Consider the following 21,329-nt stretch of genomic DNA (forward strand, 5'->3'; position numbering starts at 1 on the left):
TAACACAGTACTTATACCTTACATGCCTCCTATCAAAATCTAGGGGTACAGGATGCCAATCTGCTGCTCCCTTATACAGCTTTTTATCACTTAATTTCCATAACACCTGCAATTTTTCACAATAAACAGTAATGGAGGCCATTTCATTTCTAAAACTCCAACAGCCAGCCAATCGGAGCACTCACTCTGGCGACAATCACAGAAGCATCTCACTTTTGTGAGTCTCCCGGGAGCCTCTCACTCCCACAAGAGCGTCAAGGCTCAGGGGAAAAATGGGCCACTCACCCAATCGCGGGGCTCCATTTCTTGGTTTGCGCTCTTGCGAGACACTCGTGAGACTCGAGACTCTCGCCAGCCCAACCATCCAAATATCTATATTTGGTACCTTTCATATCTCAAAACCTACTGAATAGATTTACACCAAATTACAAAAATGACAATCTGCGGATCGAGATCTTCCTGCCAGATTTGGTGTAATTCCGTTCAACAGTTATTGCTTTAGCCTTGTCTAAAGAAGTCTACAAAAAATGCATGGGAAGTTTTGGTTTTTGAAACCTCCTTTTTCCTCAGCCCCCACTAGATGAATCACCTTGAAACTTTGTCAAACAGAGCCAAAGTTATTATCAAACCAAAAAAGCTCTATCTATGGAAAAGCAGAACTAACTATCCCTCTTATAAGACCCCTCCCCCCAGGATTTTGCAGCTTTGGGTGGTAAATGTTGCTGCCAAAAAAAGCTAAAACCTGCGGCCCAGAACCTCAAAATTCATGGTATTTTTGAGGTGGGCATAAATGTTCCTGCCACAAAAATACTGAAGGCCTGTGCTATGTCACTGCTAGAGACTGTGCTATGTCACAGTATGTAACGTTGCAGAGTCTCCAGCAGCACGGGGCCTAGAACTAGAGGGTGTCTCATGCCAAAGAGAGTAGATTACAACATGAAACCATCTCTTTATGGCATTAGACAACCTGTGTGTGCAAAGCAGCAGGGGCTGGGATGGGGCAGCAGCTAGGGTTGAAGGTATATAAAAAATTCAACAAAAAAAGACGAGACATGGGGGGATGTTAGGCGTTATCAGGAGACGGAGCGGGGTCAAGGGAGAGGAGTACAGGGGAGGGTGGAGGGTGGGGGGCAGGAGAGCCTTTCAACGGCCTGCAGAGTCCATTGAAAGGCACACTGGGGGCACACGGACATGTGTGAGGTAGGCTGCAGGCTAACCGCACAGGAGGAATCTCTGTGCATTTCAAAGGCAGGCGACAGAGGAAGTTAACACCTCTGCTGCCTGCTCCTAACCCTCCCTTTACTGGCTCAGCGGCAGCACAGAGCCAGTAGAGAGGGTGAACTCCAAGGTTATTTTAAAAAACATATTTTGCGGGTACTTTTGTAAAAATAGCTGGATTTTTCAAAAGTGCTGACTTCGCAATTGTTTTCCAAATTGCAATATTCTGGGGGGTCTGTTTAATGTCTCTGGCCATGTCCACCACCTCCAGGTGGCCAGCCATACTGTCCAAAGCCTTACCAGCATATCTTGTATAATGCATCCTGTCATACTAGCTCACCCCTGATTGATTTGATTTGATTCTGTAATTTATAAAGCCTGACAATTACCCATGGGCATCAAGGCGCTGTAGTGAGCTGTCCGGATAATCAATCTTAGCCTATGAAATTCAGGGGAAAAGACTATAGCATGAACAGCCAGGTCTTAAGTGCTTTCCTGAATGACAGCAGCTTTGGGGTATCCTCAAGCTTTGCGGGAGGGAGTTCCAAAGTCTGCTTGCCGCCGTTGAGAATGCTCTGTCCCCACATTTCTTCTTTTTAATTCTAGCCAGACAAAGTCTTAGCCTTCAAGAGCTGTGTAGCTGGAGTGATGTTTTTGCAGTCTATGATCCAAGGTTCGGGAGTTGTCAACATATGCATGCAGTACATCACATAAAAAAATATCATATCCTACCTACGATAACCACCCTTCCACTCCATTGTAAGGTAGGCATATAATTACTATTTTGAATTCCATTCAAACTTACCTTGCAATGTAAGTATGAGTGGAATTAATCATTTTAATTTTTCCCTTGCAAGGTACTGGTATGCTGTTGTATTAGATATGACAATATTCTATGTCAATATTAACAGCCTTGATATAGAGGCATACAACCGAGGTTGGAAAAGCTGTGCAACCTGATGGGTAGGTTTTTTTCTGCAACCCAAGACAGTAAAATCTGTGTAAACTGAGTAATAGCTTGATGTATGATGATTCAGTCAGGGCAAGTTGAGGAACCTGTGGGCTGCTGATGTTTTCACTTTATTTCACCTTAAGGATACCACTGAGGGTCTCTGGTAGGTTAATTTCAGTTTATTTACAACAGGATACAGACTGGAACATGTTAAACAGAATGAATATTTGCAAATGACTCACCATAGCAAGGTTGAAGGGCTGATGTAGTGCAGCCATTAGCCGGGCAAGTAGAAGTATTCAACAGTTTAAGGATCACAATGTATGGTAAAGTTGACCAAATTATGTCGCAAGAAAAGGAAAACTATGAGTCATAATCCAGAATATTTTGTGGCATTGTTACTTCAATGTTTTGTCATGTGTACAGATGTTAACACTGCCTGGGCAAAGGTCTCACCTTACTAGGATCAATTGAATCACTAATACAGCAATATGAAAATGAAATGTGAGCAGTTAACCTTAGCAAACGCCTGTCGCTACACAGCAACACACGTGGCAGAGTTATTAGTAGCTTTTGATCACATTTACCTAAAGCAAAACTTTTTAATTAAAATCTGAAAATTATGAGTGGTTAATATGTTATGTGGAAACTGTTGCACATTTACAATTTTGCAGCAAGCGATGTGGCAGCAGAATCACATAAATCTGATGGCCTTGGCATAAAGTACCAGACATTAATTTCTCCTTTTTAGGTAGAAGCCTACCAGATAGTGAAACTGACTGGTTTGCTAAAGACATTTTGGGGACTTTCAGAAAGCTTTCCAGCATTCTGCTGATTGCTTACCATTGGCCGTGTGGTGTCTAACTCACATTTGTTTGCTTTCAGTTTGCTGGATCTCTTTCTTTTAGGCTGTTCAGCTTGAGTCCTTCCCTTGCCCAAACCCTATTTACCAGTACTAGATTTCTATACTATAAACAGACCTGTTAGAACTGTGGGTCTCTTGTTGGCTGAGGTAGGTACCTGGAGGTCAGGAAGAGGCCCTCTCTCCTCTTCCGCCCCATTATCTGTAGCCAAGAGCATGGTCACATCAGACCTCTCAGAGTGGGGTTTGAGGCGGTTCACATGGAGGACTCTCAGAGGGTTCCTAGGAGACTGAAAGTCAACCAGGTAGGTCACTTCACTCCTGTGCTCCACCACCTCAAAAGGCGCTGTCCACTTATCCTGGAGCACGCAGGGCTCCACAGGTGCCATCACCCACACTTTTTGCCCAGGTTGAAACTCGACCACAGTGGCATTCTGGTCGTACCACCGTTTCATTTCTTCCTGGCTGGCTTCCAGATTCACCTGAGCGAGTTGCCTGAAATACGCCTAGTTTGGTTCCTGAAGGCCAGCATGTAGCTATATACATTATGGGAGGGTTTACTAGGCAACTTCTCCCAGCCTTCCTTCACCAAACTCAATGGTCATCTTACAGGGTACAGAAGCTCAAAGGGGCTGACCCTAAGAACTTCTGAGGCACCTCTCTGTAAGCAAACAGCAGGCATTGTAAGAGGACGTCCCACTCACACCCCCTGGGTTCCTCAAGACCCATAATCATGCCCTTCAGGGTCCGGTTAAATCTCTCAACCAGCCCGTTCCTTTGGCGGTGGTAAGTTGTGGTGAACATACAGGTTACACCGCACTCCTTCCACAGAGATTTCATATACCTAGATATGAAATTATTACCACGGTTGGACACCACCTCTCTGGGGAACCCCACGCGGGAGAAAATCCCCATCAGTGCACGGCCCACCACGGGGGCTGTCACCGTCCGGAGAGGGATGGCTTCCGGGTACCGGGTGGCATGGTCCACAAAGACCAGGATGAACATGTTGCCCATGGCTGTCTTGGGATCCAGAGGCCCCACAATGTCAATGCCCACCCTCTCAAAGGGGGTGCTGACTACAGGGAAAGGTTGGAGAGGAGCCTTGCGCTTCCTCCCACTCTTACCACTTGCCTGGAAGTATGACAGGTCCTGCAATGACTATTAGAACTCTTGTGCATTTGAGGCCAGTAAAAGTGGGTGACAAGCCTCTCAAAGGTCATGTCCTGCCCCAACTGTCCTGCTAAAGGTACATCATGAGCCAACCCCAGGAGGAAGGTTCTGAAGCGCTGGGGTACCACCAGCACACGGGCTGACCCAGGTTCAGCAACCTTAGGCTCGCTATATAGGAGATCATTCTCCCAGTAAATCAAATGTGACCCGGACTGATCACCTGCTGCCTGGTTTGCTGCCTGTTGCCGCAAACCTACAAGAGAAGAGCACCTTTTCTGCTCCTCACAGAATTTCTCCCTGGAGAGCTCTACTCCTGCTGCCATTGGGTCAGCTCAGGGAGGTCCCCCCATTCAGCTACTTGCTCCCCCGTAGGCTCCAGGGCATCCCCCTTAAGGTTTGCCTCCTCCTGGACCGTAGGAACTTTGGGTGCCGGTTTACCCCGCTCCTTGCCTCCTCTCTTCAAGGCAGGCACCTGGTCCACTGTTTCAGGATCCAGGTCCTCTTGAACACCCTTACTGGCTGCCATAGACCGAGTGGTCACACAAGCCCACTCAGGCAGACCCACCATCTCCAAATGCGCCTAGCGTTCCACCTCCTTCCAGGGGGATCTCTCCAGGTCATTCCCCAGCAGACAGTCTACAGGCATGGACGGACTTACAACGACCTTCAAGGAACCTGAGACCCCATCCACTCAAAGGGAACTAGTGCCACCTTGCAGAGGTGCATGGAGTTGTCTGCTGCAACTACAGGGTGAAGTACATTGGGAATTACCTGCTCCTCAGACACCCACTGACACCTGACAGATGTCACACTGGCTCCTGTGTCTCTCAGAGCCTCCACCCTCCTTCCGTTGATGGTCACCCACTGCCTGTACTAGTTAGTGTTCTCAGGCAGAGAGGCTTCTTGGACCATCTCTCGATCTCCTAATGAGACCAGGGTCATAATTGCTTGCTCCTCCCCATTCCAAGGACTCAATTCCTCCCCCAACGCTGCACTCACTAAACCCCGTGCTGGAGCACCAGTGGGTACAGGTGGTTTCTTGGGGCATTTAGGGGCAATGTGACCCACCTCTTTACAGAAATAACAAGTATGAGGACCTCGGTGGTGCCCTTAGGGGGCCAGGACCTCTTAACCTTGGGGCAATGGGACTTCCTTACCTGGGAACTACTTTGGGGCTCTTTAGAGAACTCCTTGTGGTTACCCTTGTCCTCCCACACCTTCTGCTAGAGACCAGTTCCCTCATGCTTAACACATGAGCTAAGAGAATCTTTTTCTCCTCCAAGGCGAGAGCGTTCTTGCTCTCTACTGCTCACTTTTCACTTTCAATAAGCAGCTTTTTCGCCTCTGCTTCAGCCTTAAGTTTTAAAACCTCCAACTCATGCTCTCTGACCCTTTGGTTTTCCTCCAACTTCTCCGGGGAAAAGCTCCTCCCTGAATGGTTACTGCCAGCCCCTGAGGCTGGTCCTCCCACCGGCAAATCCCGTGGACCATATCCATTCCCCGGGTCATCCTCATCCACCTCAGCATCCCCTGTCTCCTGAGCCTCTTTGGCTTCCCACCAGGCCATCAAGGCCGTTTGCAGCTCCTCCTTCTTGGCGCTACTTTTCAAGGGACATCCCAAAGTTCTGCAGAATTGCCTCAATTGATCAACTTTGTAGGTAAGCAGTGCCTCAATGTCCAATTCCAATTCTGCAGCCTCACTGGCTACTTGACTCCTTTGAGACATGATGTGTGGCTTAAACGTCGCACAAAAATAGAATCAAAAATTAAAAAACACAATATGTGGTTGCGTCGTGGTCTGAGCTAAAACTAGTGATGTACACCAATCACTGTAAGTCAATTGCAAATACAAGTTCAAATCACAACCGCTGACCATCAATGTTAGAACTGGGGGTCTCTAGTTGGCTGAGGTAGGTACCTTAGTACAAATAGGGACCCTTGCTTCTAGTCAGGGAAAGGAGGGATACACTCTCACATAACCCCTGCTCACCCCCGGTAGCTTGGCACGAGCAGCCAGGCTTATCTCCAAGGCAATGTGTAAAGTATTTGCAACCACACTCCCAGTAACACAGTGATAACACCACAAATGGACACCGCACTGGTTTTATAAAAATAGCGGTATCTTTATCAAAAGGAATACGATGAGACCAAACGATAGAAATCCAACATATTTGTATTCGTAATATTTCACTTTGCCTGTTATTAGGCCAACAATCACTTGTAGGTTTTTGCGGTATTATTGAGCAATTCACCATGATCTAATGCAGTCCTAATGCAATGCTATACAGTTCGTAATGTAGTAATAAGACAGTCCTTAATGCAAGTACTAATGCAGTTCGTAACGCAGGAATAATGCAGTTCGTAATGCAAGAATAATGCGGTTTGTAATGCAAGAATCAAGCAGTTCATGATGCAAGAATCAAGCAGTTTATAATGCAAGGAATAATGCGGTTCGTAATGCAAGAATAAGGCAGTTCATAATGCAAGAATCAGGCAGTTCGTAATGCAAGAATAATGCGGTTCGTAATGCAAGAATAAGGCAGTTCGTAATGCAAGACTCAGGCAGTTCGTAATGCAAGAATAATGCAGTTCGTAATGCAAGAATCAGGCAGTTTGTAATGCAGTGAATAATGCTATAAGCCAATCTGCGTGGTCAACTTGGGCACCACTAGCCCCCAACAGCAGAGACAACGGTCGTAAGCTTAAAGAGGCGTCCTTGGTACTACTGAGCAGGTACGGGCCGCTCGGGGATTCAGCGCATCTAATGCGGTGCAGCGGAAGAGAGATCGGAGCACTCCAGTACTCCTCCTGCTCGCCCCCCCCAGGCCACACAAGCTTGCGGCTCCCGACCGGAGTCCAACCCTTACCTGGGGGGGTGCGCTGCCTCGCTCTCTCTCCCCACTCGTTGGACGTCCTGCTGGGCAGCCCCAACAATGTTGCAGCTCCATTGCTAGGCGATGTTGTAGCCGGACGTGTTACAGCGCTGCCTTCTCTCTCGTTGACGTTCTTGGGCAGATTCCTCTCGGCGAACAACGATCACGATCCCTTTCACCTTGCAGCTTCCTTAGCTTCAAGAAATCCTTTAGCACTTTGCAGCTCGGGCCGTGTGCGGCGATCCTCACTCACAGCCTCAGTTACGATGACGGCTCAAGCCACAGCAATGCAGCAGCGTGGACGAAGTTAGTTTCATGCTGCGGGGCAATGCGGTCACGGGGCACCTCGTAAACAGCACTATGGACCACACAGCAGTCTCAGGCCTGCAAAAGCACACGCAACAAGCGTCGCGGAGACATGGTTGGAAACTTTGATGTTCCTGAGTTTCCACAACAGGGGACCAGCCCTCCTCGGGCCCTTGGAGACAAGTTACTTCAGGACACAGCACACAGCAAAGTCCTCTCAAGCAGGGGGACACAGCATACAGCAAAATCCTTTGCCCTCTCCTTAGTCAAATCAGCAAACTGCAGGCCAGCCCCAGAACACACAGCATGGGCAGTCCTTCTCTTCTGTCTCTTCAGCTGTTCTCCTTTGGCAGAGGTTACCCTTGATTGCAAAGTAGTTTCAATCCTTTTTTTAGTTGGGATTTCAGTCTTGAGTTAAGGTGTTAAGCTCTTACATTTATACCCCTAAATGCCTTTGAAGTCTTTGTGTTCAGGGGGCCCGGTCCAAACCAGTTCTGGGTGCCTTCCTGCCAGTGCACACCTTCTTACTTTGATAGTGAGGGACTGGCCCCAGACACTCCGAAGGCGGTGGAGTCATTCTTTTGTGGCAGCAGCACAGTCCTCTTCGCTTCATAGGAGCTACTCCTCCCCCCACACCAAATGCAGGCCAGCCTGTGCTTTCTCACCTACTCCTACCTGGTGTCAGGACACTCCCCAGACCCTGTCACATCCAAACCCAGACAGTCAATACACAACCAGGCAGAGGCACACAGGATGGTCAGGACAAGAAAATAGCCACTTCTAAAAGTGTGGTTTCTAGACACACAATTTAAAAACCATCTTCATAGAAAGATGTTATTATATTCTGAATTCAGGCACCATCTCTCCATCTTATGTCTATGGGAAGATATGCTGGAAACATGGGACACAGCATTCCCCATTCTGTCCTATGGGCAAGATGGCCTTGCAACATTGAAAAACGAATTTGGCAGTATTTCACTGTCAGGACATGGTACACACCTCAGTACATGTCCTACCTTTCACATACACTGCTCCCTGCCCAGGGGGTTACCTTGGGCCTACTATAAGGGTGTCTGATGTGCATTAAAAGGGAAGGGTAAGGCCTGGCAAGTGGGTGCACTTGTCAGGACAACAAGGGGGTTAACAAACTGCAGGCACTGCAGTGGAAGGCCTAAGATCTCTTTTTAGGGCTACTTATGTGGGTGGCACAATTAGTGCTGCAGGCCCACTAGTAGCATTTGCATTACCAGCACTGGCACACATAGTGCACTTTACTAGGGACTTTACTAGCAAGGCAAACGTACCAATTATGGACAACCAATTACCATACCACTTTATACAAGGAGCACTTGCACTTTGACACTGACCAGCAGTGACAAAGTGCCCAAAGCATCAATTGTGTGTCTCTTGCTTCAAAGCATCTAAGCCAGCAACACAAAATCCATCACAGCATCAAAAATAGAGGAGGTAGAGGCAAAAAGTCAGGAGTTACCAAGCCAAGAAAAGCCAAGTCTAACAAGGCCTATAAAATATCTTGATCATATGTTGTCGTATTTGCTGTGCATTCAAAGACAGAGGTCCATTGTCAGGCTCTGTCTTTCAGGGACATTGGTGTTTACTTTTCTGTCTCTGTCTCTGCCTCAAAGTGAGAGGATTTATATGACAATCATGCTGGCTATTGGGGAAGGATGTACAGTTCTCTTTTTCTCTAGCTCACAACAATGTCTGTAAATGAACTGTGAAGATATTTTAGATCACAAATAAAGCATGTTTTAAGGTAAATCTGTAAAGCGGTGGGAAAAAGTATGTTAATACGATCAAAACAAATCAGTACATTAGGTGATGATATTTCAACACATTATCGTTAGTGTGCCTCATACATTTATCAGTAAAACTGGATGTCTGTGCAATTGTAATGGTCAGTTCAATAGAAGATGTGTTGTCTGTAATGGCAGTAGGCAAACACACCACACATATTTCAGTCTGCACCACTCCACTCTACTGTGCACCACACCACATCACTCCACTTCACTGCACTCTACTCTGTGCCACTCCACTCTACGCCACTTCACTCTACGCCTCTCTACTCTACGCCTCTCTACTCTACACCACTCTATTCTATGCCAATGCACTGTACCCCACACTGCTCTACTGTGCTCCACTGCACTCTTCACCACTCCTCTCTGTATCACTCCACTCTATGCCACTATACTCTGCAACACTACACTATATGCCACTGCACTCTCTGCCAAAGCACTCTACTCTGTACCACTCCACTTCACGCCAGTGCACTCTATGCCAATCCACTCCTTTCTAATCTACTCAGCACTCTGTCAGTATTCTCCACCATGCACTACTACACTCTCCTCTGAACTAATCTACTTTATGCCACTGCACCCAGCGCCATTGAATTCAACGTCACTCCACTCAGCGTCACTCCACTCTATTCTGCCCACTCCACTCTACCCTAAACCACTCCATTCTATGCCACTTTACTCTACTCTGAAACAATCTACTCTTTGCCACTGTAAGCTACTATTCATCACTCTACTCTGTCACTGCGATCTACACCACTCTACTCTACGTTACTGCACTCTATACCAATGCACTCTATCCCCTTTACTCAACCCAATGCACTCTACGCCACTGCAATCTAAGCCAGTCTGCTCTGCACCACTATACTTAACGCCCCTTCACTCTAGGACACTCTAGGACACTACACTCTACGATACTCCACTCTGACATTCGACTCCTGTTGGAAACAGCCCCACTCCCACTCCGCAGGGTGGTGGAGGGCCTTCCCGACACAATGGGGTAGCTTGGCTCGAGTGGTCAGGAAACAGGCGCAGTGCTAAGCATACAATATACCCATACAATAACCATGCGTGCATCCGTTCCAAAAACGACTCTACACCGTAAAAATTATGAAAATATTCTTCTTTATCTTTTTCTCTTAGTTGCTGATTGGGAAAATAAATAACAATCACAATATACAAATTCTTAAATAGAGCAGGTCAAATAAATATTTGCTGTTTGCTGAAATAAATAGGGGTGATCATAAATAGCAGGGCATAAATACAAGTGCAACATATACAGACAATTAAATACTTTGAGGTAATAAATACTGTACCAATAAATACTGTACCAATAAATACTGTACACCAACAAGTCCTGTGGACCTATAAATACAGTGCAGTATTAAATAGATAAGAACTTAATAAATACAGTTTCCCCAATAAATAATTAGAAGTATACAGTAACACTCATGAATCAGATGACACTTCAATACTTAAGGGCTGATTTGGCCCAGGCACAGCTTGTAGGGTGTGGAAGGCTTGGGGGGGGTTCTACTCCCTGGCTGAGGCAAAGGCTGAGGCCTAAACTGAGGTAGATCAAAGGGGGGAATTCCAATGCCCTGGCTTTCCTCTCCACACAACCTCTCTAGGTTAGTCCCAGTTCACCCCAGGCACAGTCAGGTGGGTTTCAGCACCTCCCTAGCCCCTTAGAGTAGTCTCTCAGGTCTCCACAGGGCCTTAGGCGCCCTCTACTCCACTTACTGCCCTTTTCTGATGTTCCGACGCCGCTGGAGTCGTGTCGACGCCGTGAGGCGGTTCCGGTTCGGTCTCGGCGGCCTCGGCACAGTGTCAGTTCTTTGTCGACGCCGGTAGGCGGTTCCGGTCCGATGTCGGCGGCCTCGGTTCGATCTCTACCTCCGATTCGACGACGTCGGGCAGTCTCTTCACGATGTCGACTTCGGGCGGCTCCGGTCCGATGGCGCTCTCGACTCCGATGACGTCGGCCGGCCTGGCCTCGATGTCGACTTCCGGCGACTCCGGGGTGCGATCCTCACCCCCGACCTCCGGTGCTCCTCCTCTCAGGTTCCGGGCGACTCCGGAGTGCGATCCTCACTCCCGACCTCCGGTTCACCTCTACCTCGGTCTCCGACGACTCCGGAGGGCGGACTTCACTCCTCCGATGACGCCGCTCGCTCGACCTCGGTTCACTTCCTCCTCGACCTCTGGTATTCCTCTCGACCCCCGTCGGCGCCCTCTCACGACCTCAGGCGGCTCCGGGTACGACGTCTGCTACTTCAGTCAGCGCCGCTTCTCCACCTCGGGCTCCAGGTCTCAGGCTACTCGACGCCGGACTCCAGGGAAACCAGTTTCCAGGTCAGGATCTTGCTGCTCTCTTGGTTCTAAGGCCTGTTCCTGCTGTCCAGGTCCTTAGGATGGTTTTCTTCTGTCTTCTTCCCACACAGGGCTATAGGCTGGGATCCATCAGTAGGGACAAGTATCAAGGGTGGGTTTATGGACCCCACTCCAGGCACAAGTTTCCACCCCTGCTGCTTCACTCCTTCCTCCTTCACTGCTGTGCTCCTCTCTCTTCACCAGTCAGGTGCCAACTGCCAGCTCCAACTGCCAACTGCCTCTCTTATCCTCCCAACATTCTAAACCGCCTCCAACGGTCACAGGGTTCTGGAATCTCCTGGAATGTTCTGGAAAGTGCTGGTAGGTTCCAGTGGATGCTGGTGATGTCACAGGTGGCCACCATTTTGTGCTCCAGGCCCTCAGACAGAAGTTTCAGGGGTAGCTAAAATGGTTCCCTGAATCTGTAGCAACACGAAAAAGTCTGGTGGTTCCCAAAAAGGAAAAATTCAAACAGGGTTTGAGGCAAAAGTGGGACAAAATAAATAATGATGAGGAGGGATCACCCAAAGGGCTGACAGGTCTAACACGCGTCCCCCCCAGCTGAAAGTGGGGAGAGCTACCCAACCCCTTGGGAGTTCTCATCACTAAGGCGGAAATACCTTGAGAGACCGTCTGCATTGGCGTGGTCCACTCCAGGCCGATGTTCCACCTGAAAGTCCATCCCCTGTAGGGAAATAGACCACCTCAACAACTTGGGATTCTCCCCCTTCATTTGCATCAGCCAACGAAGGGGTCGGTGGTCGGTCTGAACTAGGAAGTGCGAGCCAAACAGGTATGGCCGCAACTTCTTCAGAGCCCATACCACTGCAAAGGCTTCACGCTCTATTGCACTCCACTTCTGTTCCCTGGGAAGTAGTCTCCTGGATAGGAAGACCACGGGTTGATCCAGACCCTCTTCGTTGAGTTGCGATAACACTGCCCCAATGCCATGTTCTGATGCATCTGTCTGGACAATGAACTTCTTGGAAAAGTCTGGGGCCCTTAAGACCGGGGCCTCGCACATGGCTTTCTTCAATCTCACAAAGGCCTGCTGACAGGCCTCCGTCCAGACTACCCGTCGAGGTTGTTTCTTGGACGTGAGCTCCGTGAGAGGGGCTACGATGGTACCGTACCCCTTCACGAAGCGGCGATAGTATCCCGTGAGGCCCAAAAATGCTCGGACCTCAGTCTGTGTCTTGGGGGGTTCCCAGGCCATGATGGCCTCGATCTTCGCCTGGAGGGGTTGCACCGTTCCCCTACCCACCAAGTGTCCAAGGTACACTACCGACCCCTGCCCGATCTGGCACTTGCTGGCCTTGATCGTCAATCCAGCTTGTCTCAGGGCCTGGAGAACAGCTTGCAGGTGACGCAAGTGATCCTCCCAGCTGTTACTGAAGACGGCTATGTCATCCAGATAAGCAGCAGAGAAACTCTCCATTCCGGTGAGGATCTGGTTTACCAGGCGCTGAAACGTGGCAGGTGCGTTCTTGAGCCCAAAGGGCATCACACAGAACTGGTAGTGGCCATTGGGCGTGGAGAAGGCTGACCTTTCCCTTGCTCCATCAGTCAACGAGATCTGCCAGTACCCTGAAGTAAGGTCAAAGGTACTTAGATATTGGGCAGCTCCCAGCCGGTCAATCAACTCATCCGCCCTTGGGATCGGATGTGCATCAGTCTTTGTCACTGAATTCAGTCCCCGGTAGTCCACACAGAACCTCAGTTCTGGTTGGGCACCCGGTGGTGCAGCTTTCGGTACTAACACCACCGGACTAGACCAGGGGCTGCTAGAAGGTTCAATCACTCCTAGCTCCAGCATCTTAGTGACTTCACTATGAATGCTGGCCTTCACCTTGTCTGACATCCGGTAGATCTTGGACTTCACAGGTGGGCTGTCTCCTGTGTCCACGTCATGGACGCACAGGTGAGTCCTACCCGGGACAAGGGAGAACAACGAGGAGTACTGCCCCAGGACCTGGCGACAGTCCTCCTGCTGTTCAGGAGTTAGAGATGGGGAGAGAATCACTCCCTCCACCGACCCATCCTTTTCTTGAGACGCAAACAGATCAGGGAGAGGCTCGCTTTCCACGTCCTCTCCTCCGTCAGTCACCATCATCAAGATGACTTCGGGCCTCTCGTGGTGGGGTTTGAGGCGGTTGGCATGCAGCACCCGCAGGGGCTGACGAGGGGTCTTCAGGTCCACCAAGTAGGTAGCCTTACCCTTCTTCTCCAACACCTCAAAGGGTCCTGACCAGCGATCCTGGAGGGCACTAAGCTCTCCGGGTTCGATCACCCACACCTTCTGGCCAGGCTCCAACTCCACCGGGTGAGCGTTGTGGTCATACCACGCCTTCATTACTGCTTGGCTGGCTTCCAAGTTGTCAGAAGCTTGCTTCCACAACTTAGCCATTTGGCTCCGGAAGGCCAGCATGTAGCTCACCACATCCTGGGGGAGCTTTCTGGGAGTTCTTTCCCATCCGTCTCTCACCAGGTTAAGAGGTCAACGTACAGGGTGCCCATACAGAAGCTCGAAGGGGCTGAAGCCCACTCCCTTCTGTGGCACTTCCCTGTAAGAAAAAAGTAAACAGGGTAGGAGGACGTCCCATTTCCTCCGCAGGCTTTCAGGCAGACTTCGGATCATGCCCTTCAAGGTTTTGTTAAACCTCTCCACCAGACCATTGGTCTGGGGGTGGTAAGGAGTTGTGAACCGGTAGGTCACTCCACACTCCTTCCACATTGCCCGCATATATGCCGACATGAAGTTGGTCCCCCTGTCGGACACAACTTCCTTGGGAAAACCCACTCGGGTAAAGATTCCCATCAGGGCCCTAGCCACAACAGGTGCTGTTATGGTCCTCAGAGGTATTGCCTCTGGGTACCGTGTGGCATGATCCACCAGAACCAGGATAAACCTGTGACCAGCTGATGTTGGCGGATCTAACGGACCCACAATGTCGATGCCCACCCTTTCAAAGGGGGTGCTAACGACAGGAAGTGGTTCCAGGGGAGCTTTCAGCTTCACCCCTGTTTTCCCACTGGCTTGGCAAGACACACATGTCCGGCAGTAGGTATCGGACGACACTTTCATCTGAGGCCAATAAAAGTGTGGGACAAGACGGGCGAAGGTCTTGTCTTGCCCCAGGTGTCCTGCCAATGGTATCTCGTGAGCCAACTCTAAAAGGAAGGCTCGATAACGTTGAGGGACTACCAAGGCTCGTGACGATCCATGTAGGGGTGCCTTGGGTTCACTGTAGAGGAGGCCATCCTCCCAGTAAACACTGTAGTTCCCTTCAACGTTCCCTGCTGCCTGGGCTTCGGCCTGTCGCCTCAGCCCCTCAAGGGTAGGGCACTCCCTCTGGCCCTGGCAGAATTCCTCCCTGGACGGGCCTCCCTCCACGTGCCACTCGGCCGGGATGGGTAGGTCCTCCAGGTTGGTAACGTCCCCCTCCGCAGACTCCTGGTCCACCACCTCCGGTGGCCTATCCGTCCTACGGGGTGGAGACGCCGAGGCAGGCTCCTCCTGTCCTCGGTTCTTCCCTTGTCTGGCAGCTGGCTGGGCCTTTGTTCCAGGCTCCAGCCGGAATGAACTCCCTCTTCGGGTAGTCACGGACCTTGTGCTAACACAGGCCCAGTCAGGTGTACCCAGCATCTCGGTATGAGTCCGGTATTCCACCTCCTTCCAAGCGTTGTGCTCCATGTCATTGCCCAGCAGACAATCGACTGGCACGGCAGGGCTTACGGCAACTCGAAGGGAACCTGCAACCCCCCCCCATTCAAAGGGAACCTCAGCCACGGGATAGTGGCCGGTTCTGCCGTCAGCCATCGCGGCTGGGTGGAGTACATCGGGAATGACTTGCTCTGGAGACACCAGTTGGCTACGTACCATAGTCATACTGGCTCCTGTGTCTCTCAGAGCCTCCCCTCTTTGGCCATTGATGGTGATCCACTGCCCATACTTTGCAGTATTTGCGGGCACCTGGATCTTAGGAACCATCTCCCGTTCTCCCAGGGACACTAAAGTGACACCCGCCCACTCCCTTCCCTTAGTTAAGGGCATCTCCTCCCCGAGCACTACACTAGCTACTCCGGGGGGCTTTCCTCCAGTGGGAGGGGGTGAGCGTTTCTGACACTTCGGATCTCCTTTATAGTGTCCAACGCCACCGCACTCGTAGCAATGGACAACCCTTGGCTGCTGACTCTGGCCAGGATTAGGGTTTCTGGGTGGGTTAGCCTTAGAGGTGAATCCTGTTCCCTTCCCTTGGAAGTTATTTTGGGGGCCTTTGGAGAACTCCTTTTTCTTTTCCCCTCCTTCTTTCTTCTGGGGGGCGCCCTGTCCGGCCTTTTGAGTATCCCCTCCAGTCCCCCTTGGGGACACCCGGGTACTAGCCCAAATGTCCGCCTCCTCAGCAAGCTTCCGGGGACTGGTCAGCTTGCTATCCACCAGGTGTTGCCGCAGTTCAGGGAAACATTTCTCGAGTAGGTGTTCCTTCAACACTAGGTCAAACAGCTCCTCGTAGTTCCTTACTTCACTGCCCTGAATCCAACCTTCCAGTGCCTTCTTTGCATAGTCCAGGAAGTCCACCCAATTCTGTGTGCCCAGTTTGTGACTACCCCTGAACTTCTGTCTGTACTTTTCCGGAGTTAGTCCAAACTTCCTGATGAGCGCCAGTTTCATGGTGGGGTAGTGGGTTTGCTCCTCCTCTTCGAGGGCCAATAAAGCATCCCTACCAGCTGGAGGCATGTATTTGTACAATCCCCCTCCCCAATACTTCACTGGAACCCCATGGGCCCTCAATGAGACCTCATAGGCTGCGAGCCACTTGGCGATGTCGTCACCCGCCCCATAGCTTGCTACAATGTCCTTTGGCAGGTAAGGTTTGGATTCCCTAGTGGACTCTTGGTTTTGGCTGCCACCATTAGGAACAGGTTGTGCCCCGATTCTCAAAATCTGAAGATCTATTTCTTTCAGTCGCAATTCATGGGCCATCCTCTGCTCCTCTTTCTCCTTTTCCAGCCTTGCTAAGTCCCATGTGAGCTGTCTCTTCTCTCTCCGATCTGCTAACTCCACTTCGGATAAGCCCCCACTAGAGACAGTGCTGCCCTTCCTAGAAAGTGTCCTGGGCCCTGCTGACAGGTTCCCCACCTCAGGTTGGTACATCTCAGCCCCCTCGGGGTCAGGCTCTCCATCCCTGTCTTCCTCCTCAGCCTTGCTTTCCCTGCGTGCCTCCCCCCAAGCCCTTAAGCTGGTTTGAAGTGCACCCTTCTTTGCTCCTGGGGGACAGTACACCCCCTCTCGCTGGCAAAACTCCCTGAGTTGGGCCACAGTGTACGTGTCTAGATTTTCAAGAACAAACTCCATCTTGCCCACTCAGGTTAGAGGACAGGTTTTGTGCAGTAACAATGCAGGGGGGTACCTTTAATAATACCTCCTCCCACCACCAGAGTAAATTTGGAAAAAACAAAAACCCACAATTAGGAAGGCCGCTTTGAGAAAACTCCCGGTGTAGGCCTATGGACTACCCACAGTTATTGTTGAGTATATGTAGGCACAGCTCTATCCCACCGCTGAACACCAATTTATGTTGGAAACAGCCCCACTCCCACTCCGCAGGGTGGTGGAGGGCCTTCCCGACACAATGGGGTAGCTTGGCTCGAGTGGTCAGGAAACAGGCGCAGTGCTAAGCATACAATATACCCATACAATAACCATGCGTGCATCCGTTCCAAAAACGACTCTACACCGTAAAAATTATGAAAATATTCTTCTTTATCTTTTTCTCTTAGTTGCTGATTGGGAAAATAAATAACAATCACAATATACAAATTCTTAAATAGAGCAGGTCAAATAAATATTTGCTGTTTGCTGAAATAAATAGGGGTGATCATAAATAGCAGGGCATAAATACAAGTGCAACATATACAGACAATTAAATACTTTGAGGTAATAAATACTGTACCAATAAATACTGTACCAATAAATACTGTACACCAACAAGTCCTGTGGACCTATAAATACAGTGCAGTATTAAATAGATAAGAACTTAATAAATACAGTTTCCCCAATAAATAATTAGAAGTATACAGTAACACTCATGAATCAGATGACACTTCAATACTTAAGGGCTGATTTGGCCCAGGCACAGCTTGTAGGGTGTGGAAGGCTTGGGGGGGGTTCTACTCCCTGGCTGAGGCAAAGGCTGAGGCCTAAACTGAGGTAGATCAAAGGGGGGAATTCCAATGCCCTGGCTTTCCTCTCCACACAACCTCTCTAGGTTAGTCCCAGTTCACCCCAGGCACAGTCAGGTGGGTTTCAGCACCTCCCTAGCCCCTTAGAGTAGTCTCTCAGGTCTCCACAGGGCCTTAGGCGCCCTCTACTCCACTTACTGCCCTTTTCTGATGTTCCGACGCCGCTGGAGTCGTGTCGACGCCGTGAGGCGGTTCCGGTTCGGTCTCGGCGGCCTCGGCACAGTGTCAGTTCTTTGTCGACGCCGGTAGGCGGTTCCGGTCCGATGTCGGCGGCCTCGGTTCGATCTCTACCTCCGATTCGACGACGTCGGGCAGTCTCTTCACGATGTCGACTTCGGGCGGCTCCGGTCCGATGGCGCTCTCGACTCCGATGACGTCGGCCGGCCTGGCCTCGATGTCGACTTCCGGCGACTCCGGGGTGCGATCCTCACCCCCGACCTCCGGTGCTCCTCCTCTCAGGTTCCGGGCGACTCCGGAGTGCGATCCTCACTCCCGACCTCCGGTTCACCTCTACCTCGGTCTCCGACGACTCCGGAGGGCGGACTTCACTCCTCCGATGACGCCGCTCGCTCGACCTCGGTTCACTTCCTCCTCGACCTCTGGTATTCCTCTCGACCCCCGTCGGCGCCCTCTCACGACCTCAGGCGGCTCCGGGTACGACGTCTGCTACTTCAGTCAGCGCCGCTTCTCCACCTCGGGCTCCAGGTCTCAGGCTACTCGACGCCGGACTCCAGGGAAACCAGTTTCCAGGTCAGGATCTTGCTGCTCTCTTGGTTCTAAGGCCTGTTCCTGCTGTCCAGGTCCTTAGGATGGTTTTCTTCTGTCTTCTTCCCACACAGGGCTATAGGCTGGGATCCATCAGTAGGGACAAGTATCAAGGGTGGGTTTATGGACCCCACTCCAGGCACAAGTTTCCACCCCTGCTGCTTCACTCCTTCCTCCTTCACTGCTGTGCTCCTCTCTCTTCACCAGTCAGGTGCCAACTGCCAGCTCCAACTGCCAACTGCCTCTCTTATCCTCCCAACATTCTAAACCGCCTCCAACGGTCACAGGGTTCTGGAATCTCCTGGAATGTTCTGGAAAGTGCTGGTAGGTTCCAGTGGATGCTGGTGATGTCACAGGTGGCCACCATTTTGTGCTCCAGGCCCTCAGACAGAAGTTTCAGGGGTAGCTAAAATGGTTCCCTGAATCTGTAGCAACACGAAAAAGTCTGGTGGTTCCCAAAAAGGAAAAATTCAAACAGGGTTTGAGGCAAAAGTGGGACAAAATAAATAATGATGAGGAGGGATCACCCAAAGGGCTGACAGGTCTAACAACTCCATTAAACGACACTCCACTCTATGCCACTCTACACCAAACTATGCCATTCTACAAAACTACTCCACTCTATGATGCTCTACTTAACTTCCCTATGCCACTCCATGACACACTACTCCACGCTAATCCACTCCACTCTATGCCACTCCACTCTGACCCTCTGTGTCACTTCACTCTACGCCACTCGACTCTACAAAACTCTACTCCATTCTATGCCATTTCAGTCTCTTATACTTCTCCACTCTATGCTACGCTGCTCTACGACAATCTACTCCACGCCACCCTACTCTATGACACGCTACTCCACTCTATGCCACTTAACTCTAACACTACTCCACTCTACAGCCTTCCACTCTTTGCCCTCCATGACACTCCACAACACTCTACACCACTCCACTTCATGGCACTCAACTCTACTCTGTGCCACTGCACTCTACAACACTCTATTCTGCAAGACTGCATTCTCTGCCATTGATCTCAATGCCACTACTGAACTCTGCCACTCTACACCATTGTGCTCCACATCACGGCACTCTACACCACTCTATTCTACTCTGTACTACTGTACTCTTTGCCACTGCTCCCTGTACTACTCTATGCCACTGTACTCTACTCTGCAACACTCAACTCTGAGCCACTCTACTCTACGCCACACTACCGCACTCTAAGCCAATGCACTATGCCACTACACTCTGCATCACTCCACAATACTCTAATCTATTCTGCACTCCACTCTGCTCTACACCACTCTGCAATACTGTATGACACTCAACTCTACTACACTCTACACCCTCCCACTTTGCTCCCTCCATGACATTCCATACCACTCCACTCAACTCTACGCTACACCACTCTACTCCACTACGTAACACTCCATTTTTCTTCACTTTTCCACGCTCCAGTTCACGTCATTCTCCCTTACCTCACTAACCTTTAGCCATGCTGAACAGCTGTCACGCTGTTGTACAACATGGCTAAATCATATTGGCAAACTCAACAGCTCTTGCATAGGCGAGACCTATTGGCTTTGCCGATGCTTGCTTTACATTATGTTTGTTATGTATATTTGAGTTTGTAATGTCAAGTTGAAAAACCACAAAACGCATAATCTCATGTTTTTTTCTGTAGAGGAGCACCAAAACAGACACTGCCAGCTGTACAGCTTCGTGTCAATAATTCAGGCGTTCAGGTGAGTTTTCTTGGCGGTTTTCTTAGTTTGACCGGGAGGGTGGTGGGTAGAGCATGTGCACTATACAGGGCATTTTCTGATGAAATTGATCGGGCGGCCCCCCGGAGGAAAGGGGAGAGTACCGCCGAGCTGTTTTCTAGGGCCGGTTTCGGTCGATTTTGTAACAGGGGGCCGATATTGCTGGCCCCCGGTAACAAAAACAGCCCCCCAGGGGTCCAAAACCGGCCCTGACCCCGGCGGCCCACCGGGGAAAACGCCCAGCAGTGCCCACTACGGCCAGTCTGGCCATGAATACCATCACAAAAATCGGCGATGAATAGACACTGCACTCAGTCACAAAATAAACAAACTGTTCCATGCTAATGGGGTTTACAAAAGTACAAAGTTGTAAAAACTAAAAGTGCGTGAAATGTATGAATATGGCACATTACGGTATCGCAAATATTCGACTAGCGTCTAAACCTAAATCAAATGCTAAATTACAATTGCTGTAATAGTACAAATCGACAAAAATGGAAGTAAATCATATTTACGACTGACCCTAATGAGACCCTCAGCCTGTTAGGTATATATATTTAGCTGTACATTCTATTCTGTATATAACTGTGCTGTCTAAGATTCGGCCTCTATGAATTATATTTACTGGGCGTGGCTCTTCTGTCTAGATCCTGATGTTGAGAACTTTGTGTACAGTGAATGATGTTATATTATGTCATGTGTATTTGTAGAGCGTGCTTATCACTCGGTGGGTGTACTGATGTTTATGAGAAGAGGATGGAGCCCTAACTAGGCCCACAGGAAGAGCCCGGCTCAGTAGCGTATCAAAGGCGGGGTGGGGAAGGGTTGGTCCGGTCTGGCCGACACAAGTTTTGGAGGTGGTGCCTCCCAGCTCTTACCTGCGGCCGTCACGGGGATTACCAGCACCCCCCTCTTACATGCGGCAATCGCAGGGGCCACCACAGGTGGCCAAAGGTCTAGCTGCGCCTCTGGCCAGGTTTTCAGTTTCTTT

The 21,329-nt window shown here is 50.0% G+C and overlaps 1 protein-coding gene across 10 annotated transcripts in view; it reads left to right on the top strand.

Annotated features, from left to right (window-relative positions):
• LINGO1 (leucine rich repeat and Ig domain containing 1) overlaps window positions 1-21,329 on the top strand; it is a 3,568,664-nt gene that overhangs the window by 2,585,235 nt on the left and 962,100 nt on the right. For 9 of the 10 annotated variants that reach the window (XM_085643857.1, XM_085643861.1, XM_085643859.1 and 6 more), the window contains one exon: window positions 20,260-20,320. The gene's annotated coding sequence lies outside the window, so the exon portion shown is untranslated. Of the gene's footprint in view, window positions 1-1,915; window positions 1,983-20,259; window positions 20,321-21,329 lie in introns of those variants that run through there. The other variant, XM_085643864.1, reaches the window with a different exon arrangement.

This window comes from Triturus cristatus, chromosome 3_1 (assembly GCF_964204655.1).
Source record: "Triturus cristatus chromosome 3_1, aTriCri1.1, whole genome shotgun sequence".
In the NCBI taxonomy this organism is placed as follows: Eukaryota; Metazoa; Chordata; class Amphibia; order Caudata; family Salamandridae; genus Triturus; species Triturus cristatus.